Below are 24,878 nucleotides of genomic sequence, written 5' to 3'. Positions count from 1 at the left end.
CAGAAACACACTGAAAGAAACCTGCGCTCACCCTCTGGTAACATTGGCACATAGCAGTCAGGCTTATCTCAAGAGGCAATGTGTAAAATATTTGTGCAACACAACGTACAGTGACAGAATGAAAACACCACAAAAAGACTCCACACTGGTTTACAATTTTATAAATACATCATGATCAAACTGACAAAAATCCAGTAGGTACAAGTAGAGTTATGAATTTTAACACATTAAATGCAGTTCTAGTGCTTAGAAGTAAATGACATTTTAAGGGGATTATCAGGTCGCACTGGGTCGGGGCAAAGTCAACAGTTCAGGCTGACTGCGATGGAGCATGGGCCGGGTACTTTAGTCACGCTGGCCCGGGTACCAGAGTACCTTGATCCTGGTCGAAACAGCAAGATGCGGGGCGCAGTCGAGCGATGCGTCTCTGTCGAGTCCACAGGGATGGCAATGCGTCAGTTCCAAAGATGAAGCACCGAAGCTGAGAGGTGTTGGCTCTGAGGTGATGCACTGGGTTTCTCTGTACGGTCAAGATGATGCATCAATCTCTCCACAGTGCGTTGGCCCAGATGTATCGGGTTCTTGAGGCAAAGTGCTGATTATACTTGCACGACAGAGTGGATACACCAGTTCTTCTCCAAGCAGACAGGAGATACATCAATCTTTCCACAGTGCTTCGGCTCCAATCCGTAGCTCCGATGCGTCTTGTTTTTGAGGCGAAACGATGATTCTACTTTCACAACAGGGTGGATACACCAGTTCTGCTATAAGCAGACAGGAGATTCATTGATTTCTCTGATATAAGTACCTAGGTTCACTTCCAGTGAACCAGGCTCCGGAGCAAGGGTAGAGACGTTGATAGCCCTGAGTCTCAACTAACAGGAGGCAAGAAAACAAGCCCAAGTCCAGCAGAGTGTCAGTCCTTGTCAACTCTCTCTCAGAAGAGTTAGAGAGAACAGCAAGACAACACAAAGGAAAAGCAGGTCTTCCAGATCAACAGTCCAGCAGAGAGTCAGTCCTTGTAGCAGCATAGCAGCTCTTCTGGCAGACGTTAGTGACAGGTCCAGCGTGTCTGATTTTATTGGGTCTGAGACCAAGTACTTATACCCAGTTGGGCCTTTGTAGTAGGAGTGACCTCCAAGAAGGGGCTTTGAAATGCACAGAAGTCCTTTCTGCCCAGCCCTGGCTCCAGACTATCTGGAGGGGGTAATATGTCCTTTGTATGTAGAGAGGACACTGCCTATTAATGTGTAAGTGTCAGCTCCACCCTCCCATCCTGACCAGGATGAGCCATCAGAATGCAGATGAGCACTCAGGCACACCCACCCTGTGTTTGTGGCTATATAGAGGGAATGCACAAAAACAGAAGCTATCACCCACCCCAGAAGTGCATTGGAGTCAGGCTGCAGGCACACAGAGCTGCAGGAGCAGAGCAATGCTCACTTTCTAAAAGTGGCGTTTCTAAAATAGCAATGTCAAATCGAACTTTACTAGTAAAGAGGATTCATCATTACCATTCCAAAGATATAAAACATGACAGAGCTACTTCTTTCTAATCAGGAATTACAAGTTGTAAAGTGCTTTCGAGAATTCCCTATGTTAACACATGAGAGGAGTAGGCCTCACTGTAGTGAAAAACAAATTAAGCTGTTTGTCACAACCAGGACATTAAAAACGTAAAAGTACATATCCTACCTTTTACTAACAAAGCACCTGGCCCTATGGGCATACCGGTTGTGAGAAGTTGGCCTGATATGCAGTGCTCACTATTCTAGTGATCACTATGTATCAGTCCAAACAACCCTTATGGTGATTGGTTGTAAGTCAACCTTATAGACCAGCTATCCTAGTAGCGTGGATACGAGCAGTCTTCGGGCTAAACTCTAGAGGGCGTGTTAAGCCAGCTGTTATACCATCACATATACCCCTTGAATACCAAGTGAAAGGACACCACACAAGTGTTATGAAAATAAACAGTGTATTTATTTAAGTCACAACAGCCCTGTACTCTTTATGAGGACAGGGTACTAAGCACACAACAAAACTCTTACAAAAATACTTTAAGTTGCACAATTTACACAAATGCCCGAGGGGCACGGAAAACCATATACTATGGAAGTGGAATGCGAAATTACTAGCAGGTAAGTACTGTACGAATAGGCTTTGGAATCGCTAGGACTACGTTACTGAACCTTCAGATTACTAGTAGGAGGCCTAGGGGACTCGGGTGCAGAGTGTGCACTCTCACGCGGGATGCGGGACAAAGTCAATGGAGGCTAGTAAAGGCAAAGTTAGTGTTCTCGGGCGAACCCGACTAGGTAGATCGAAAACGAAAGTGGAGCTGGACCCTTGGATAGTGAGGCTATGCTGGGGCACTGAAATGCCGAAGTTACCTAGCCCAGGGGCTGCAGCTGCATAGCTCTGAAAAGACGCCGGGAATCCTCGTTGACGAACCAGGAGCCTGAAGAAAGAAGTTGCTGGCAGGCGACCAGTGAAGATAGTTCGAGTGATCCAAGCCTGGATCGAAGATGGATGACACCTGAAAGCAGAGGGGACCTGTGAGAAGTTGGCCTGATATATAATGTTCACTATTCTAGTGAGCACTTTGTATCAGTCCAAACAACCCTTATGGTGATTGGTTGTAGGTCAACCTTATAGACCAGCTATCCTAGTAGCGTGGATACGAGCAGTCTTCGGGCTAAACTCTAGAGGGCGTGTTAAGCCAGCTGTTATACCATCACATATACCCCTTGAACACCAAGTGAAAGGACACCACACAAGTGTTATGAAAATAAACAGTGTATTTATTTAGATCACAACAGCCCTGTACTCTTTATGAGGACAGGGTACTAAGCACACAACAAAACTCTTATGAAAATACTTCAAGTTGCACAATTTACACAAATGCCCGAGGGGCACGAAAAACCATATACTATGGAAGTGGAATGCGAAATTACTAGCAGGTAAGTACTGTACTAATAGGGTTTGGAATCGCTAGGACTACGTTACTGAACCTTTAGATTACTAGTAGGAGGCCTAGGGGACTCGGGTGCAGAGTGTGCACTCTCACGCGGGATGCGGGACAAAGTCTATGGGAGCTAGTAAAGGCAAAGTTTGGGCGAACCCGATAAGGTAGGTCGAAAACAACAGTGGATCCTGACCCTTGGATAGTGAGGCTATGCTGGGGCACCGAAATGCCGAGTTTACCTAGCCCAGGGGCTGCAGCTGCATAGGTCTCAAAAGACGTCGGGAATCCTCGTAGACAAACCAGGAGCCTGAAGAAAGAAGTTGCTGGCAGGCGACCAGTGAAGATTGTTCTAGTGATCCAAGCCTGGATCGAAGATGGATGACACCTGAAAGCAGAGGGGACCAAGTTCGTGACTACTAGCCAGTAGTCAGGTGGCACCAGGAGGGCACCGGATGGTAGTCACCTCGGCTAGGTGAGTGGGCGGCGCTGTGCTCTGCAGATCTCACGGACCAGGAGGCGTTGTCGGCGACCAGGATGGAGGTGCGAGCTGTCCCACGATGGATGATGCTGTCGACGTCGCTGGACCCAGGATTGGGGCAACAAGTCTTGGCAAATTCAAGCCCACGTGGTGGACCTAAAATGGCATCTGGTGTGGACCAGGAGGGTCCGGGGTGCTCCTCTTTTGGAAGGGAGCAATGGCCAGTCTGGAGCAACCAGACCAGCAGCAGTGATGTCGTCGGGCGTCGTTAAGAAGGCCACAAGCCAGCGGGCTAGTAACCAAACAACGCGGTGAGCAGCATAAAGCAGAAGGGCCCCACGCAGATCGTGGAGATGCTGGGAGGCTGGACTTCGGTGCTGGAGCTGCTCAGGGTCGGGGCATCTCGTACCCCAAAGCACTCACCAGAGGATCCCTCGGTGGTCGTACTGGATAGAAGTCGTGCAGTTCTGATGATGGCCGGTCCCTCGAGGTCTCGTCGCACCTACGGTTCTCAGCTTAGCTGTAGAGGTAGGTAGAGGTCAGAGGTGCCAGGGAAGCCGGGTCTCGTCGTGCTGGTCGGTCGGATTCCTGAGGAAGGATGTGCAGCAAACCGCAGAGTTCTTAGATGGTGCCTGCGGATGCAGGGTGACTACTCCTTAGCCACAAGGGAGAAATCTTGAGAAGAAGTCGAGAGTTCCCTTCGTAGAAAGTAGTTTCTTGATTCAAAGATGATCTAATTTGGAAGGGTCCCCGCTCCTGCCTTTATCCTAAAGGAAGGGGTGGGTACGCGACTAGGTCCTACCCTAGGGATGGGACCAGGAAGGGGGGTGGTTACACCCCTCTCCCATGCCGGACTTTCCCCAGGCCAGGGGCTGGTGTGCCCCTGGAACTGGTTCTACCCGGCAGATGCGTAGTGAGCACCGGGGTGCCACTCTGCAGTCACCTTCCTGTAAAGCCCTGCCTACCCAGGATACACAAAACCCTGTCTGGGATGGTGCTAGCACCGCCCCTGACAGGAAACCCTTTGTCCAGGCTCTCCTCGCTGGAAGGACTCCCAGCAGCAGGTCAGACTCGTGTCTGTGGTGGCAGCATCCATTTTGTGGAGCTGAGGCTTCAGTTAACTTTAACCGGGGTTCACAGTTACATACATGTCGTGTCCCTCTAGAAGGGTGGAAGCACTCTGCCTTCAGGATTGTCAAGGCCTGCCATAGGAGTGACTGATAGGAATCTCTGTGTCCATTTTTAGGGTTAGATATAGGTATACTATATCTAAAGCAAAGGGTGATTACACCACCTTGCCCCAGCTGTCGTGCAGCCAGTTGTGTCAGATTTAGATGGCCATCCAGGGGTGGCATAATACATGCTTCAGCCCCTGGTAGGCCCTGGGTACACCTATGCCCTGAGTTTCAGGGTCTGATAAGGTGGCCCAGTACCAATTGGAGATGTACCTAAGGTACATGGAATCCATTTTATAGAGAGAGCAGTAGGCCTGAGGTCCTGATTGGCAGGGCCCCAGGTCAACTAATTTGGAAAACCAGCAAAACACCAGGCAAAAAAAGTTGGGGGCAACCATAGTCAGGTATCCACCTTCCTACAGGACCAATTTCTTAATCACTAGCCAGTGATTGTGTGGGCACCAGGATGGCACCGGGCAAAGTCACCTCGACCAGGTGAGTGGGCGACGCTGGGCTCTGCAGTACATGGAATCCATTTTATAGAGAGAGCAGTCGGCCTGAGGTCCTGATTGGCAGGGCCCCAGGTCAACTAAGTCGGAAAACCAGCAAAACACCAGGCAAAAAAAGTTGGGGGCAACCATAGTCAGGTATCCACCTTCCTACACAACCCCCCCCCCCACCCACCCCCAAACGAAAGGAGATAAGGCTATACTTGACCAGGTAAGCCTATATTGCCTGAGTGGCCATATGAGGTGGTACATGCACTGGCATGGTTACCCCCTGTATCATGGTCCACTAAGCAACCCCTCACCCTAAGGGTATCTGAGGGTCTCCACCATAGGGAATCACTACATGTGGTGTGCTTTGACAAAGTAAAAGGCTGGTGTGGGAATGGAGTACTGAAGTGAGACTCCACTACTGTTGGGCTCAACTTCCTCCAATCACTATCCACCATATGTGCCTTTCTTTCCAGTGCTGAGTTGCTATGAGCTCTCAGGGTCAACCTCTGGCTACCTAAAGCTGGAGGCTGAGTCCCTCTGTTTGGCTTACTGGAGGGACAGGTCAGGTTTGGGGTTTTAGGCCCCAGGTTTGACTGTGCCCAGCAGTGTCCAGCTGTGGGAGTTCCCTAAGTAAGTTTAAGGGGGATCCCTCAGGAGTCTGTTTTATTTTCACTTGGCTAGGTCTACTAGCTTCAGTGATCCTAATCTGTTGATTGGGGAGTTCTTTTGGACAGGGGGCCCTTTGGGGTCCACCACTGGCCTCCCTGACCTGTACAGCCCTGGGCTGATTGAGGCAGGGTAGAGAGGTGCAGGTTACCTGCTCCAGACTGGGTCTCACCTGGGAAGGGTCCACTGCCATCAGGGGCTCTGCCAGGCTAGGCCTGACTACCTCTGGGGCAGTTCCTTCAACAGGGGTAGAGTCAGTTCCCTGAGGAGGCTAGCTCTCACCTAGTGTCTGGGAGGGGGAAGACTTTTCTTCCTCCTCAATGCTCTCAGTTTGGGTGGAGTGATCCATTGTTTCAGGCTTCACAACCCCACTATCTGTCTGAGTAGAGGCTGAGACCATTTCAACCTTGCCAACCTTTTCAGGAGGGCACTCAGTCTGTGTTTGGGCCGTGACTGTCACAGCCCTCCTATCCTGTTCAGGAAAGTCTGTCTGAGCCTGGGCAGTGGCTACCACTGCCCTTCCAACCTTTTCAGGGAGGAATGGTGCTTGGACTGGGGCTGTAGCTATTACTGCCCCACTAACCTGTCTGGATAGGCCTATCATCCTGGAGTGGGTTTCTTGCTCCACCTCAGCCCATGCTGAGAGTTCCAGGTCATTCCCCAGTAAGCAATCTACAGGTAGGTTATCTGTCACTGCCACTCTCATGGGCCCTGTGACATTACCCCAACTGAGCTTGACTACTGCCATGGGATGCCTTCTCTTCACTCCATGAATGTCTGTCACCTGATAAGTAAAACCAGGGGTCAGTTGAGCAGAGGGGACCAGATGGTCACTCACCATGGTGAGGCTGGCCCCTGTGTCTCTGAATGCCTCAACTTTCTGACCATTCACTAAAACTTCTTGTCTATACTTTCCCAAAATGTGGGAACCAGTAGTGAAGTTGGCAAACCCCATGCCAGTCTCACAGACAAGAGTGTTGTTAGGGGATCTGGCTAGGCCATAATCCTCCTGGTTTCCCAAAGTAATGCCCACCACATTCTTGGGGGCACTCCCACCACCTGGGGGATTACCACTAGTGGTAACAGGAGGTCTGGGAGTATTACTTGGGGGTATGTTCTCCTTATTGTTGTTGGCCTTGGGACAACTGCTGTCAGTTTTGTAATGGCCTACCTGTTTGCAGGTATGACAATAAGGTTTCTTTTGGGTTTTGGGAGAAGTTTGGGACCCACCCTTTTCAGAGGAATATTGGGGCCCTGTGGTTTGATCAGAAGATGTATTCCCACCCTTCTCTTGAGGCTTGGTTGATTCCTTCTTTTCGTCACCATTCTGGTTCTTAGGCCTGACCCTGGTTCTGACCCATTTATCTGCCCTCTTACCCAATTCTTGTGGAGAGGTCAGATCAGAGTCTACCAGGTGTTGGTGTAATAACTGGTTCTGACAATTGCTTAAGATTTGCTCTCTCATAATTAGATTGTACAATCCTTTAAAATCAGTAACCTTACTTCCCAGTAGCCAGCCTTCAAAAGCCTTAGTGGCACAATCAACAAAGTCAGTCCAATCCTGAGACTGAGTTTTCTGGGTGTCTCTGAACATCAACCTGTACTGTTCAGTGGTTAAACCAAACCCATCAATCAGTGTATTCTTTAGGACTTGGTAATTGTTAGCATCCTCAGCTCTAGTAGTGAGGAGCTTATCTCTACCTTTGCCTTCAAAGGAGAGCCACAAGATAGCTGCCCACTGACTCTGGGGGACACACTGTACAGTGCAAGCCCTCTCCAAAGCAGTCATCCATTTGTGGATGTCATCCCCTTGTTTAAAGGGGGGCACTATCTTACTCAGGTGTCTAGTGTCTAAACTTCTGTCTTTTTCTCTTGGGAGAATGCTGCCACCAGTGGGATTTGTCCCACTCAATTCTTGCTCTCTAGCAAAGGCAAGTCTCTCTTTGGCCAGGGCAAGTTCTTCCCTTTCAATCCTCAGATTGACTTCCCTTACTTTGGCTTCATATACTCTCCTCTGAGGGGATGTCATCCCTCTGTGAGAAGAGGCCTGAGAGAAATTGGTTCGAATGGATCTGTTAGAGCCTCTTGATAGAGACCTAACTCGTCCATTCCCAATGTTGAGCTGGCCTGAGAGGGGCCCCAGGGATCTCCTAGTACCATTCTCATGCCTGCTTAAGTTGTCCCTAGTTAGCTGGCTAACTACTTCTGGACCTTTGTCTGCCTCATCCTCAGATGGCTCTAGATCCTCATCCTCCTCTTCACCTTCTGCAGAGAGATGGATAAGGTCAGGGTCACCTAAGGTTCCCTCTAGGGGAGGCATGTTCCCATCTGGATGAGAAGGTTCTGTGTTACCAGCCCTCCTATCATCATAAGTCTCTAAGAGACCAATCATAAATGGGATTGTGGGGTTAGACCCCTGTTTTAGTTTCCTGGAGGTACACACGTGTCTCATCTCCTGGAAGCTAAGAGCAGCATATCTGGAAGTGACCTGTGGAGGGTCCACTGACACAAGGGGAGACTCAGAGTTTCCTCCTTTGTCTGACATGCTGATTCTAGTGTGGTGTAAGTGATGCACCTACCTACACTATGTGTTTGCCTACTGATCCCTTGCTAAGAGTTGTAGCCAAGGTGTGCTAAGCCTTGAGGAGCTACAAAAGCTGGTTCAGTAGAACTCAGAGTATTCTAAGCTAAGTTATATGTACCTGGAGTACTTATGTGATCTTTCACAAGATATTCTTAGGATACGTGTGGTAAAACAACAGCAAGCTCAAATCCCAACCGCTGCTCACCAATGTGAGAAGTTGGCCTGATATATAATGTTCACTATTCTAGTGAGCACTTTGTATCAGTCCAAACAACCCTTATGGTGATTGGTTGTAAGTCAACCTTATAGACCAGCTATCCTAGTAGTGTGGATACGAGCAGTCTTCGGGCTAAACTCTAGAGGGCGTGTTAAGCCAGCTGTTATACCATCACATATACCCCTTGAACACCAATTGAAAGGACACCACACAAGTGTTATGAAAATAAACAGTGTATTTATTTAGATCACAACAGCCCTGTACTTTTTATGAGGACAGGGTACTAAGCACACAACAAAACTCTTATGAAAATACTTTAAGTTGCACAATTTACACAAATGCCCGAGGTGCACGAAAAACCATATACTATGGAAGTGGAATGAGAAATTACTAGCAGGTAAGTACTGTACTAATAGGCTTTGGAATCGCTAGGACTACGTTATTGAACCTTCAGATTACTAGTAGGAGGCCTAGGGGACTCGAGTGCAGAGTGTGCAATCTCACGCGGGATGCGGGACAAAGTCTATGGGAGCTAGTAAAGGCAAAGTTAGTGTTCTCGGGCGAACCCGATAAAGTAGGTCAAAAACGACAGTGGATCCTGACCCTTGGATAGTGAGGCTATGCTGGGGCACCGAAATGCCGAGATTACCTAGCCCAGGGGCTGCAGCCGCATAGGTCTCAAAAGACGTCGGGAATCCTCGTAGACGAACCAGGAGCCTGAAGAAAGAAGTTGCTGGCAGGCGACCAGTGAAGATTGTTCGAGTGATCCAAGCCTGGATCGAAGATGGATGACACCTGAAAGCAGAGGGGACCAAGTTCGTGACTACTAGCCAGTAGTCGGGTGGCACCAGGAGGGCACCGGATGGCAGTCACCTCGGCTAGGTGAGTGGGCGACGCTGTGCTCTGCAGATCTCACGGACCAGGAGGCGTTGTCGGCGACCAGGATGGAGGTGCGAGATGTCCCACGATGGATGATGCTGTCGACGTCGCTGGACGCAGGATTGGGGCAACAAGTCTTGGCAAATTCAAGCCCACACGGTGGACCTAAAATGGCGTCTGGTGTGGACCAGGAGGGTCCGGGTTGCTCCTCTTTTGGAAGGGAGCAAGGGCCAGTCTGGAGCAACCAGACCAGCAGCAGTGATGTCGTCAGGCGTCGTTAAGAAGGCCACAAGCCAGCGGGCTAGTAGCCAAACAACGCGGTGAGCAGCAAAAAGCAGAAGGGCCCCACGCAGATCGTGGAGATGCTGGGAGGCTGGACTTCGGTGCTGGAGCTGCACAGAGTCGGGGCTTCTCGGACCCCAAAGGACTCACCAGAGGATCCCTCGGCGGTCGTGCTGGATAGAAGTTGTGCAGTTCTGATGATGGCTGGTCCCTCGAGGTCTCGCCGCACCTACGGTTCTCAGCTTAGCTGTAGAGGTAGGTAGAGGTCAGAGGTGCCAGGGAATCCAGGTCTCGTCGTGCTGGTTGGTCATATTCCTGAGGAAGGACGTGCAGCAAACCGCAGAGTTCTTAGATGGTGCCTGCGGATGCAGGGTGACTACTCCTTAGCCACAAGGGAGAAATCTTGAGAAGAAGTCGAGAGTTCCTTTCGTAGAAAGTAGTTTCTTGATTCAAAGATGATCTAATTTGGAAGGGTCCTCGCTCCTGCCTTTATCCTAAAGAAAGGGGTGGGTACGCGACTAGGTCCTGCCCTAGGGGTGGGACCCGGAAGGGGGGTGGTTACACCCCTCTCCCATGCCAGACTTTCCCCAGGCCAGGGGCTGGTGTGCCCCTGGAACTGGTTCTAGCCGGCAGATGCGTAGTGAGCACCGGGGTGCCACTGTGCAGTCACCTTCCTGTAAAGCCCTGCCTACCCAGGATACACAAAACCCTGTCTGGGATGGTGCTAGCACCGCCCCTGACAGGAAACCCTTTTTCCAGGCTCTCCTCGCTGGAAGGACTCCCAGCAGCAGGAGGTCAGACTCGTGTCTGTGGTGGCAGCATCCATTTTGTGGAGATGAGGCTTCAGTTAACAGTTACATACATGTTGTGTCCCTCTAGAAGGGTGGAACGCTAACCCCGTCGCCAGAATTGGCGAGGGGTTAGTATTCCAATTCGTATGACACCTTACTCGACATGTTTTGATAAAGCAATACCAAAGATAGCATTTAACCGCGAGGATTATAATGCACTTAAGAGTATATGGTATGCGTTATCATGGAACAGCTATTAGGACTTGGTTCCGCAAGCTGCAAACAGGCTCAGCTCATGCCAGAGCACCATTTCACACGATTCCAAACACTCTGCCTTCAGGATTGTCAAGGCCTGCCATAGGAGTGACTGATAGGAATCTGTGTGTCCATTTTTAGGGTTAGATATAGGTATACTATATCTAAAGCAAAGGGTGATTACACCACCTTGCCCCAGCTGTCGTGCAGCCAGTTGTGTCAGATTTAGATGGCCATCCAGGGGTGGCATAATACATGCTTCACCCCCTGGTAGGCCCTGGGTACACCTATGCCCTGAGTTACAGGGTCTGATAAGGTGGCCCAGTACCAATTGGAGATGTACCTAAGGTACATGGAATCCATTTTAGAGAGAGAGCAGTAGGCCTAGGGGTCCTGATTGGCAGGGCCCCAGGTCAACTAAGTCGGAAAACCAGCAAAACACCAGGCAAAAAAAGTTGGGGGCAACCATAGTCAGGTATCCACCTTCCTACAGGACCAAGTTCTTAATCACTAGCCAGTGATTGTGTGGGCACCAGGATGGCACCGGGCAAATTCACCTCGACCAGGTGAGTGGGCGACGCTGGGCTCTGCAGTCTCACGGACCAGGAGGCGTTGTCGGTGACCAGGATGGAGGTGCGAGCTGTCCCACGATGGTTGATGCTGTCGACGTCGCTGGACCCAGGATTGGAGCAACAAGTCTTGGCAAATTCAAGCCCACGCGGTGGACCTAAAATGGCGTCTGGAGTGGACCAGGAGGGTCCGGGGTGCTCCTCTTTTGGAAGGTAGCAAGGGCCAGTCTGGAGCAACCAGACCAGGAGTGTTGTCGTCGTTGATCGTCGTTGGGAAGGCCACAAGCCAGAGGGCTAGTAGCCAGACAACGCGGTGAGCAGCAAAAAGCAGAAGGGCCCCACGCAGATCGTGGAGATGCTGGGGGGCTGGACTTCGGTGCTGGAGCTGCTCAGGGTAGGGGCTTCTCGGACCCCAAAGCACTCACCAGAGGATCCCTTGGCGGTCGTGCTGGATAGAAGTCGTGCAGTTCTAATGATGGCCGGTCCCTCGAGGTCTCGTCGCACCTACGGTTCTCAGCTTAGCTGTAGAGGTAGGTAGAGGTCAGAGGTGCCAGGGAAGCCGGGTCTCGTCGTGCTGGTCGGTCGGATTCCTGAGGAAGGACGTGCAGCAAACCGCAGAGTTCTTAGATGGTGCCTGCGGATGCAGGGTGACTACTCCTTAGCCACAAGGGAGAAATCTTGAGAAGAAGTCGAGAGTTCCTTTCGTAGAAAGTAGTTTCTTGATTCAAAGATGATCTAATTTGGAAGGGTCCCCGCTCCTGCCTTTATCCTAAAGAAAGGGGTGGGTACGCGACTAGGTCCTGCCCTAGGGGTGGGACCAGGAAGGAGGGTGGCTACAGCCCTCTCCCATGCCGGACTTTCCCCAGGCCAGGGGCTGGTGTGCCCCTGGAACTGGTTCTAGCCGGCAGATGCGTAGTGAGCACCGGGGTGCCACTTGCAGTCACCTTCCTGTAAAGCCCTGCCTACCCAGGATACACAAAACCCTGTCTGGGATGGTGCTAGCACCGCCCCTGACAGGAAACCCTTTGTCCAAGCTCTCCTCGCTGGAAGGACTCCCAGCAGCAGGAGGTCAGACTCGTGTCTGTGGTGGCAGCATCCATTTTGTGGAGCTAAGGCTTCAGTTAACTTTAACCGGGGTTCACAGTTACATACATGTCGTGTCCCTCTAGAAGGGTGGAATGCTAACCCCGTCGCCAGAATTGGCAAAGGGGTTAGTCTTCCAATTCGTATGACACCTTACTCGACATGTTTTGATAAAGCAATACCAAAGATAGCATTTAACCGCGAGGATTATAATGCACTTAAGAGTATATGGTATGCGTTATCATGGAACAGCTATTAGGACTTGGTTCCGCAAGCTGCAAACGGGCTCAGCTCATGCCAGAGCACCATTTCACACGATTCCAAGCACTCTGCCTTCAGGATTGTCAAGGCCTGCCATAGGAGTGACTGATAGGAATCTGTGTGTCCATTTTTAGGGTTAGATATAGGTATACTATATCTAAAGCAAAGGGTGATTACACCACCTTGCCCCAGCTGTCGTGCAGCCAGTTGTGTCAGATTTAGATGGCCATCCAGGGGTGGCATAATACATGCTTCAGCCCCTGGTAGGCCCCGAGTACACCTATGCCCTGAGTTACAGGGTCTGATAAGATGGCCCAGTTCCTATTGGAGAATGCACCTAAGGTACACATGTCAATTTAGTGAGAGAAGAGCTAGGCTGTGGGTCTGATTAGCAGGCCCACAGCCCGAGAAAGTCGTAAACCAGTGAAACAAAAGCAAAAAATCTGGGTGATCATAGGATTGCAGACCCTACTCCCCTACACCGGTGATGGAGCAGATTTATCTGGAGTCAGGCATTGTTTATTTTTGTGCTTCAGACAGACTGTATTTAAAATTGCACTCCAATGAAGACCCCCCCCCCGCCAGACCCGGCACCAAGAAAGCATCATGGTTTACCGACTAACTCAAGAGCTCCAAGAAGAACTGCCGAGCCCTCGAGAAAGCCTGGCGCAGAGACCCAACTACAGATAAGATGACCACCCTCAAGCTCGCCACTCGTAAACACCACCAGCTGATCCACACCACCAAGAAAACCGCATTCAAGGAACGACTTGACAACAACGCCCACAACAGCAAGGAACTCTCCAACATCGTCAAAGAGCTCTCGAACCCTAGCGCCGGAGACAACGACATCACCCCATCCCAAGAACTCTGCAACGCGCTCGCCTCGTTCTTCCACAACAAGATCGCAGACATACACAACAGTTTCAGCACACAGCCGACGCACCCTACGACCGCACCAATGCCCCCCACCACCACCATCCGCGCCTGGACCCCGGTCAACACCGAAGACACCATCCGCACGATGAACTCCATCCACTTCGGATCTCCAACCGGCCCCTGCCCTCACCATGTCTTCACCAAGGCCAACTCCGTCATCGCACCCCACCTGCGGGACATCATCAACGTCTCCTTCGACACCGCCACCTTCCCAGAGAGCTGGAAGCACGCCAAACTCAGCGCCCTACTGAAGAAACCATCAGCGGACCCCACCGAACTACCGACCCATCTCGCTCCTTCCTTTTCCTGCCAAAGTCATTGAGAAGGCCGTCAACAGACAGCTGGCTGCCTTCCTCGAGACGAATGGATCCCTCGACCACTCACAGTCTGGCTTCCGGGCCAACCACAGCACCGAGACCGCCCTCATCGCAGCCACCGACGACATCAGATCCCTGCTTGACAACAGAGAAACAGCTGCCCTCATCTTCCTGGACCTCTCTGTGGCGTTCAACGCGGTCTGTCACCGCACCCTAGTACAACGCCTCACACATCAACCATACACACACACCACACACACACATGCACACAGACACACACACACGCATACACGGACACATACACACACATCTCACACACACACATACACACGCACACATGCACACACACACTTTGCAGCATAGTGCAAAGGTGTCTGCATGAGTCTAGCATAGATTTTGTGCTGGAAAGATTCTCCTTCGGTTCAAATTACTATCAATTCACTAACTTTGAAAGTTTTCCCGTGTCGGAGGTGTGGTGTGGTGTGCTGTGCAGCGCACATGCAAAATATGAAAAGTAATAAAAGCATTTCTCCTTTTTAACGCCTGCTTCAAAGTGGTGTTATTTTTTTGGACAAAACAACGTCTACTTTTGTTAGTAGATGAAGCTTTGTGTGAAAGGCCAAGGATGGCTGCATGGGCACGCCCATGTACCAGCCAAGGGGTGCCCGCGTGAGGCAGAGTAACATAAGACAGCAATGTGCGCCCCTTTGCGTCACTTTGCGTAAATCCACCAAAAAATACTTTGCGAGGTCGTCACAAACTGAGCACAAAAGCTCTGGCCCTGAGTCTCCGGGAGCAGCAGATCATATACAAGGACCCTCTGATGGAAGCGTGTCAGGCTGCCCACCCTCCTGCCCTAGGCCCAGCTCCTGAAGAGCCTGCAGATGAGCTGTGTGATCTTGGAGGCAGTGATGCGAGCGCCAGAGAGGAGGCAACGGGAGACGTGGCTGAAGGGATGGGGGCTTATCAGCGCCCGGTCATACCTCTGAAGTTAAGGGGGGTGTTCAATAAACAAGATACAGGGGGCGTGGCTTGGATGGCAACGAAGGCGGTCGCCTAAGTTCGAGAGCTCCGCGACCCCGGGGAGAAGAACGGCGAGATAACCAGCGATAGCCCTCGGTCTCCCACGCGAAACGGAGGAAACTGTGGGGGAATAATCAGAGCAGCGGAAGGGAAGAGCCTGAGTGAGCGACAAAACGGCAAAATTAACAAAAACCCCACTTTCGGGAAAGCGAAGCGGTGCCCAAGATGGCGGAGCAGTAAAGGGGTAGCCACAACGACTGGGAACCATAAGGAGTATCCAGAACCAGGCTCAACGCGGTGGATACGGCTGAAGGACACTCCACAGCAGAGGCGGCAGAGGCGGCGGACGGCTGTACAGAGAACCGGACGGATGCGCGCACAAAAGATACAAGCGTAACCCAAAGACAAACAAAGGCGGCCATCTTGATCGCGACCTGAAGCACAACAAGGAGGTGCTACAACGGTAGCAAGCCCAGCCAAGCTCACCACCGGAGGTCCGCCACCGTGAGGAAGCGTAAGAGCGGAGCAAGCGGCCACACACGGAGGCGGAAGAGGTGGGGGGCAGAGCGGGAGTGAGGCGGAGCTGGGCACAAGCGGCGCAGCGAGGCACACCCCTGCAACGGTAGCGCGAGAGCACGAGAGCAGCTCCCAAGCGGCACAAACGAAGCCATGCCTGTCCCGTTCCACGCGGCGAGGCGCCAGTGAAGCGGTCGGCAACACTGAGGCGGTGTCCATCTGGAACGGGGGAAACGAACGGCGGCGGCCATCTTGAAAGGGCAAGGCACACCGCTGCAGAAGTGTGCCCAAGCCAGGCCGACGCAAGGAAGGCAGGGGAGAACGGAACACTGCTGGCCTTCTTGCGAGCACAAGCCACCGTGACCGGAGTGCACCAAGGAACGGCCGGCTAACAGAAGGGCCCATCCAAAAAAAAAAAAAAAAAAAAGAGAGGCGAACAAAGGCGGCGGCCATCTTGGAAGGGGCAGACCACATCAGTCCACACCACAGCGGACAAGAGCGCGGATGTGCGAGCAAACCAACGCAAGTACATCGCAACAAAGGTAGCGCTAGTCGGTTGGTCCTCTTGCAAACGCAGTCCACCGAGACCGGAGTGCACCAAGTAGCGGCCGGCGATCAGGAGTGCTCATCCAGAAAAGAGGTGAGCAAAGGCGGCGGCCATCTTAGGAGGGGCAATCCAGATCAGATCAGACCACAGTGGGCTGGGACGCAGACACGGACGTGCAAGCAAACCAACGCAAGCACACCGCAATAAAGGCAGCGCTAGCCGGATACGCACCAAGCTTTGAGCGCGAATAAGCACACGCGACACACACGTGAAGAAAACGGAAGCGCGACTCAAGGCGCAGGAAAGGGGTGGCTGAAGTGAGGCAATGGTCAAAGGCAGCCATCTTGGGAAGGTGGAACAGGGGGGGAAAACCATCAGAGAGAACACCCACAGGCAGGCAAGAAGGGACAGCGGAACTTTCGGCCTCGGCGCAAGGGCCAGCTGGAGCGCAACCAAGCACCTGTAAGCGCCTCTGTAGCCTCCTAGTCATATAGGGCGGAAACGCCCCGGCAACGTTCTGGTCTGGTAACACCCTGCCACTGCCCATGCAAGTAATAGCGAAGCGTGCAGCAACAGAAGGTATAGAGCGCTGAGACCAAAACCAGGGATCAGCACCTGGCTCTGGACGGTAGCCCTGGCGTCCGGGAAAACTAGAACCAGGTCGATAAAGTGACCGAGCAGGTTCACCTTCGGCAGCACTGTAAAGGCTGACACAGCCACGAACACCAAAAACACTACACCAAAGGTAGCACAGTCCAACCTGCAAAAGAAAGAAAGACTGTCCATATATCAAGAAAGAAGAGGTCTAGAGATGATGAACGGTGATACAAAAAAAATTAGGAAAGATATGGAATCACCGATCAAAATGAAAAACCTGCAAAACACAGAGACTGCGATGGACCTGCTCGTCAAAAAAATAACCGAAGCCAATGACCTGGCCAAGGCCACAAAGATCTCCATGGACAACGTCCAGCTAGAACTCACAGCCATACGTGCAGATCAGAACAAAATAGCTAGTAGAGTAGCGGAGACAGAGAGAAGGATCAGCGACATAGAAGACAAATCAAGTATCATGGACAAAGACATATGCTACATCTCCAAGGTGTCCAGCGACATGCAGAGAAGGCTCGCAGAACAAGAGGACAAAAACCGGAAGGGGAACATCAGGATCCTAGGCATACCAGAAGACGAGGAGGAGGAGGCAGGCTCATGCGCGGCACTACTTGAGACACTGATACCCAAGCTGACTGGCATAAAATTTGAAAGAGCTTTGGAGATCGACAAAGCTTACAGAATCCCCGCCACAAAACAAGTACACATGAAAGGTCCAAGAACGATCATTTGCAAACCCCTAAGATCCAGCCACACCGATGCCATCTTCGCCTTCGCACGCAAAGGCCAAACCCCCATCTGGAAAGGCAAGAAGATAATCTTCACCCAAGACCTTTCAAGGGGCACGGTGGAAGCAAGGAAAGGTTTCCTCGCCCTAAGAGACACTATGAAGAGAGCAAGGATAACGTTCAGCTTTGTAGGTCCAGCAAGAATGAGGATAACAGACGGGCAGGACACACGTATGTTCGATGACCCAGCAGAACTACGCAGGTACCTCAGGAAGCCAGAGCAAGAGGAGATGGAACAAACAAGTCCCGGAACGGCAAAAAGAAGAGCCTCATCAGATAGCTCAGAGACGGAAGATAAGGGAGCAGCGGGTGGCAGATAATACCCTACCTCGGAAGAACAATAGTTACCTCAATGGAAAAGAGACCTACCTCACCAGAAGAAGAAACTACCTCAACAATGGGAATAAGATCCGTGGACAACCTAAGGACTTTCCTACCCTGCAGGGCAACACCGATCTCATCGAACAAGGACTACCTCACATAAGAAGCACAGGACCTTGAACACTTGAGAACCTATATCCTTTGCCTAAAAATGCGCAGCACGGGAGGGCGGCTAAGAGGGTCTTCTCTTGCCTCTTACAGACCCGGGGGAGCGGAGGGCGGGAACCGTTGCTGTCGCACGTTTACAGTACGTTGACAGGGGGGAGGGGGACGGGGGGCGGAGGGGGGGAGAGGGCCGGGGGGAGGCCATGTAGCACGGACAATCTTAGCCTGGTGGAAGCACTCTTTTTTCTTTCTCTTCTTTCCTATATCCACACACAACCCCTCATCCCATCCCACACCCCAGGGGGGCGCCAATGTCTGGTGGCAGTTAGCAAGCAAGCAAAGAACAAAGAGAAGCAACAGAGACCCCTCTCTAAGGTACAGCGACAGAACGAACACACCATGACGACACCTGACACTTGTGGCCATGCACAGATAGCCTCGGACATAAAAATAGTGTCACTTAACGTCAAGGGCCTCAACCACCCTGTCAAGCGACGGAAAACACTAGACTACCTAAATAGACTGAAGGCTGATATATACGTCCTCCAAGAAACTAGAGTGTCCATAGAGGACGCTAACAGGCTCAAAGCCAACTGGATAAGCGAGGTGCTATGCTCACCGGCAGTCAACAAAAAGGGAGGAGTCATCACCATAATCAGTAAGAAAGGGAAGTTCCAGGTTCACAACAATGTCGCAGACACCAAAGGGAGGAGGCTGATCACATCTATTAAAAGAGGTGACGAAACAATACACATAGCAAACATATACGGGCCAAACGCGGTGGACAAAAAATTCTGGGAGGACCTAGAGAACGAACTAAGTACGATCCCACTGGGCGAACTACTAATCACGGCAGGAGACATGAACCAGGCGATGGACAATGCCACAGACAGACATCCACACAGACCCAGCCACACATCACAAGAACAGAACACACTCAAAAACCTATGCACCAAACTCGCACTAGCGGACCCGTGGAGGCTACAAAACCCTAGTACCAGAGAAAACACCTTCTACTCGCACCCCCACAACTCGTACAGCAGGATAGATTACATACTCATGTCCGACACACATACACACCTGACAGACACAACTGAAATAGGTCCCATAACAGTCTCGGACCACGCACACATATCCCTCTCATTAAGTGGCAAACATAACGAAACACCAAGCAGGAGGTGGCGCCTTAACAGTTTAATACTCGAGAACCCCGCCAACATTACCGAAATAGAGGTAGCGATCAAAGAATATCTCCAGTATAACGACACAGCAGACATAGAGGCAGCAACACTATGGGACGCGCTTAAAGCAACAATAAGGGGGAAACTCATGAATATTAAAGCACGTATGAACAGGGGCAGGAACAAAAAAATTAAAGAACTGGAGGAGCAGATTAAGGAGTTAGAGAGGAATCACACGGCCAACTTAATGGACAGGAACACACTCACAACACTAACAAAAAAAAAATATGAGCTAAACAGAATCCTAAGCGAGAGAGCTTCCACGTGGATCAACAAATATAAATCCATAAACTTATGCTCGGCCAACAAAGCAGGGAAAGCCCTGGCTGGGTACCTGAAAGCCAAGCAAAGGAGCACGCAGTCGCAGCAATCACATACGCTGATAACAAGACACACACAACGAACAAACAAATCCTCGAAACTTTCAGGAAGTTCTACAAAGACCTATACACTGCCGACGCCTCGCTGGAGGCAGACGGCGGGGCAAGCCTGCTAGAGAAGCTTGACCTACCCAGAATAAGCGACGAACAGAGAGAGGCCTTAGATCAAAACATAACCAAAGCGGAAGTAGGGAGGGCCATAGACTCACTAAAACCTAACAAGGCCCCAGGTCCGGACGGCTTCACAGCTGCCTTCTATAAACAATTCCAACCATTACTCAAAGACACGCTAGTCAGAATATTCCAAGCATGCGCGGAAAAAGGCAATATGACTGACTCAATGGCAGAGGCAAACATTATTGTTATCCCCAAGGAAGGGAAAGACCCCCAGTTCCCACACAACTACAGGCCAATTTCCCTAATTAACGTGGACTGCAAAATCTACGCTAAAATCATAGCAGCGAGACTAAATGCACATCTCCCCTCTCTCATACACAAAACTCAGGTGGGCTACCTGAAAAACAGACTCTCGCAGGACAACACCAGACTGCTATGCCATTTAATCAATCGCACGGCCAGCAGTGCGGAAAAGGCTGTCATGATTGCATTAGATGCAGAAAAAGCCTTCGATAGAGTCTCATGGCCCTTCCTGAACCAATGCATGTTCAAGTTTGGACTTGGCGAGAAGTACAGGGGCATGATCATGGCCCTCTACAAAAACCCCCGGGCTCGAGTGGTGGTTAACGCAGCTACATCGGACACACTCACATTAGGCAGAGGGACAAGGCAGGGCTGCCCCCTCTCACCGGGGCTATTCCTGCTGGCCCTAGAACCACTCCTCCACATGATCAGATCAAACCCCCGGATCACGGGGGTGCAGATAGAGGGTCAAGCCTTCAAGCTAGCTGCATACGCGGATGACATTCTGATCACCACAAACAACCCACAAGAGTCAATTGAGGCACTCGTGCAAACAATAGAAGAATATGCGCATGTCTCAGGCTACAAGCTCAATAGGAAGAAATCCGAAAGCAAACCTATGAACTGCCACACCACCAAGACTGTCCTGGGCTCGTCCGGCCTGGCATGGCAGACGAAACCCCTGAAATACCTAGGCCTCCTCTTCGGAAGGGACCTAAGATCAACACTAGATCACAATGAGGAGGCGATGTTAAAAAAAATTAAGTCCAGGCTAGACACGTGGGGCCCCAAATTCATAAGCTGGTGGGGAAGAATTGAGACAATAAAGATGATGGTCACTCCCATGCTAAACTACATGCTCTCCATGCTGCCTCTCACACTCACCACCGATTTCCACAAACGCATAGACAAAAGCATCAACATGTTCCTCTGGGGAGGAAAAAAAACAAGAATCAGCTTAGCGAAACTCAGACTTAAAAAAGAACAGGGCGGACTGAATCTCACAAACTACAAGGCCTTCCAGACGGCATGCCTTGCCAAACCGGGATTACACTGGATAGCCCCCACACCAGAATACATGCCGGTATGGCTGGACCTGGAAAGGAGTATTCTAGGTGGCGCAGACCCAATTATGGCCCTCGCGGCGCACAAGCACCCAGAGGCCAAAAACGCAACAATCCACAACACAAAGACAGCGCTGCTGAGAGTAGACAGGGAAATGGCAGTAAGTATCAAGGGCACCAAATGGGAATCACTGTGGCATAACACCAAAATCAGTTACAAGGGGAAAACACTAGACAGCAAGGAATGGTACAGCAGAGGCATCACAACGCCGTCACAACTAGAAGCAGGGAATAACCCACTCACCTACAAGGCACTACAGCAGACAACCTCCCTACCAAACATGGAGTTCTACGAATTCCTTAAAATCAAAGCAGCTGCCACCAAAGCAAGCCTCTCGAAACAGATACCCACCATCATACAATACGCACAAAACTTAAACAAGACAGGCCACCAAACAGCGCAAATTTACAAGCTAATCACACCACGCACCACAACTCTAAACAATAAGACACTTGCCTTTTGGGAGGAGACCATACAAAGACCTCTAAACGAGGAAGAAAGAGCCAGACTATGGACGGCAGCGTCCAAAAACAAAATCACGCCACAACTAGCACAAACCAAATACTGGTTACTCCACAGGCTGCATTGGACACCAGCGAAACTAGGGAAAGTTGGAGCTAGCGAGAGCAGCATATGCTGGAATTGCCAGAGGGCAACAGGAGATCTATCCCACATGCTATACGAATGCCCCAAAATCAAAAATTTCTGGAGCAAGGTCTATAACGTCATAGACACAGTCACGGGAAGTAAGACACAAAGAGGACTAGCGGGGATAGCCACTGCCTTCCTATCAACAGAACTTCAGTCCAAAGAAGTACGAGACCTGGTCGATGTACTTCTGACAGCTGCGGTGAAAACGATCTTGGGTAACTGGAAGGACACTAGCAAAGCCACCTTCAAACGCTGGTTCAATTGGGTAACCTTCCTCCGGGGGGCAGACAATATCACTACCAAGCACAAGACGGCGAATCATACTGCCAAAGATAACATGTGGGAAGCTCTCGACGCATATCTGGAACAGTGACCTCACCCCCCCCCCCTCCTTTTCTTTCTCTCTTCCTTTTCTCTTTCTCACGAGGCCCCACCAGGCCGCAACTTTGCAAGAACAGTACAAGTATTACGAATGTTTTGCTTTTGCTTTTGTATATGGAAAAATTTACTTTCAATAAAGAATATTTTGAAATAATAAACAAGATACAGAACAAATCCGGCTAAATGGCGTGAACATTGACGGCGCCAGACCCAACTTTCACCCAATGGCATGCCACGTCGATTCATCCTGTACCCCAACCTCACCCTGAGGGGTAGAGTGCCAAAACACATGGGGGCAGATTTACAAGCCCCTTGCGCCTCTTTTGCGCTGCAGTTGCGTCACTTTTGTGATGCAGCTGCGGCGCAAAAGATGTGCCATGTTGCGGGCTATTTACAATGTGACGCATCTGGGAGATGCGTCACGTTGTAAAGCCCTGCGCCTTAAGGAGGCGTTCTGGTGCAGGGGAGGGGGGGGCGTTCCGGCGCAGGAACGCCTCCTACAAGTGGCTGAGTGAAATCTTGTAGATTTCACTCAGTCACTTTTAGGCCAATGCTGCGTCAAAACGCTGCGCCTGCTTGAAGCAGGCGCAGGTCTTGACGCAGCATTAGTAGAATGGGCCCTCCAGAGCATTGCTGGAGCTGCGTCGCGCATGCGACGCAGCTCCAGCAATGCGATACCTTTACGGCACAGATGCGTGACGCATCTGTGCCGTTTTTGCCCCATGGTGCGCCGCATTGTAAATGCGGCGCATCATGGGTGGAGGAGGCATGGCGCACAATAACTGGCGCAACCCTGCCGATATGCAGGGATGCGCCAGTAATTGTAAATATGCCGCAAATATGGCCTGGTGCCAGCTCTCGCCCTCGTCTAAAGAAAGTCAAACCATTTCAGCAGAGTACGAGGAAGAAGAAAAGACAAACACGTTTCCGTTTATGAGAACATTCTTTAAAATACGTGTTAAAATTGGGTATTTATTCCTTACCATGAAATAAAAGTTAATATCAACAGACCCCACCCCTCAGCACAGCCCCCCCCCCTCTAGATACTTGTGGGGGGGCGCCTTCATTCCAATGTTCTGCCCTCTTTCTTGCCAGTGCCCCCCCAACCTCCACCCCCCACCCCCGGGGCAGTGAATACATCTCAACCCTCGGTCCTACCTTCTCTTCTCTCAGCCCCCCCCCCCCCCTCCAGGGGGGGCTCCTTCAGGTCCCTCCCCGTGGACTCATCAGAGAGGGGTCTTATGAAGCGCCTCGAAGGCTGCAGCGCCCTCAGTGCTGCTGCCCCGGGGATTCTCTGCCCTCGGCCGGGGAGGGAGGGGGGTGGACTTTCACCCCTGGTGCAGCCTGGACTCACCAGAGATAAGACAGCTCCTCCCTCCCCACCCCTGGTGTGAGGCGCTATCTCCCGCCCTCGGCCCTACCTTATTTCAGTCCCAGACCTTTGTACCAGGTGCAGTTTACAAACAAACCCAAGCAGCGCCAAGACGGGCCCGCGGTGCGGGCGGGGGGTGAGGGGGGGCGGCTTCACCTTTCACCATCAGACCCAGTACAAGAGGGAGATGGAAAGATACAGAGAGAGGGAGGGGAGGGGGGATAAGCTGTACGAGAAAGAAGCCAGGATTGTGGGGGGGCGGTGCAGCATGTATATACTTACCTTTATATGTGACATGTATTTCTTTAAAGAGTATTGGGGTTAGGACATTCTTAGATTGCCTTAGAGGCATCTGAGGGGCATATTACCAACAAGTAGCGATATTTATCGCTAAATAGGCTTAGCGACAATATTTTTTATCGCTGCCTATCGCTGGATATGTTAGCGGAGAAAACATGCTATTAGCAACATTTTTCTTCATTGTGCTAAAATATCCAGCGATAGCGGCGAAATGCGTGAATATCGCAGAGAATACAGCGATATTCACGCATTAGCGATGAAATGCTCTTAGCCATGTTATCCACCTCCCATTGGCTAAGAACTGGTCTGGGCAGGTGTTAGTATTTGGAGATATTCGCTCTTATCGCGAATATTTCCAACGCTACGCCTGCCTTGCTAATAGGCGATAGCGACGTCAGCGACTGCTTTCAGTCGCTAACTGGTTGGGTACACCCACTTTGCATGTGATTAGCGATAAACATCGCTGACATGCAAAGCGTGCCCCAAACCGCTCGCTATCGCCTAAAAGCTGTCGCTAACATCAGTTAGAGACAGCTTGCTAATAGGGTGATAGAATTATCGCTGCTTAGCGGCCGAAAACGGCCGCTAAATCGGCGATAATTGCCTATCGCCCCCCTTGGTAATATGCCCCTGAGTTTGCGATATTCTTCGATCAAAAGGTAAAATCTCTGGTGGAACCGGTCACCCACCCCACCCCCAACGAGGAGCGAAAATCCTTAGTCACTTGGCAGAACTTTGCTGCCATCTCAGAGGTTGATCTCATCAAATGCATCCTCGAAACCAAACCCTCCAACCATTCCTCTGACCCCATTCCCTGTGACATCGCCATTGATTTCTATACTAAAACTCTCTCCTACTGGACCAGGCTAGTCAATCTCTTCCTCAGTCAAGGATCTCTCCCAATTGTCCTCAAAACAGGACAGGTTACCTCCCTTCTAAACAAGCATTTGCAATGCAATAGGTTTCACATTAGGAAAGTTTGAGCTATTGGTCTTGTAAATGACAAATATTTTATTTATGTGTTGGTATTGAAAATAGCGAAATTAATAGCTTTGTCATTTACAATGCCAAT

General features: G+C 50.9%; 1 protein-coding gene across 2 annotated transcripts in view; it reads right to left on the bottom strand.

Annotated features, from left to right (window-relative positions):
- Nucleotides 1–23,500, bottom strand: part of LOC147725207 (butyrophilin subfamily 1 member A1-like) — a 109,326-nt gene extending 85,826 nt beyond the window's left edge. The window contains exon 1 of one of the 2 annotated variants that reach the window (XM_086966549.1): nt 23,293–23,500. The gene's annotated coding sequence lies outside the window, so the exon portion shown is untranslated. The remainder of the gene's footprint in view (nt 1–23,292) is intronic. The other variant, XM_086966550.1, reaches the window with a different exon arrangement.
- Nucleotides 23,501–24,878: the final 1,378 nt, after the last annotated feature.

This window comes from Lissotriton vulgaris, chromosome 4_1 (genome assembly GCF_964263255.1).
Source record: "Lissotriton vulgaris chromosome 4_1, aLisVul1.2, whole genome shotgun sequence".
Classification (NCBI taxonomy): Eukaryota; Metazoa; Chordata; class Amphibia; order Caudata; family Salamandridae; genus Lissotriton; species Lissotriton vulgaris.
Note: the sequence above shows the minus strand (reverse complement) of the source record. Positions and strands in the feature narration are given on the sequence as shown.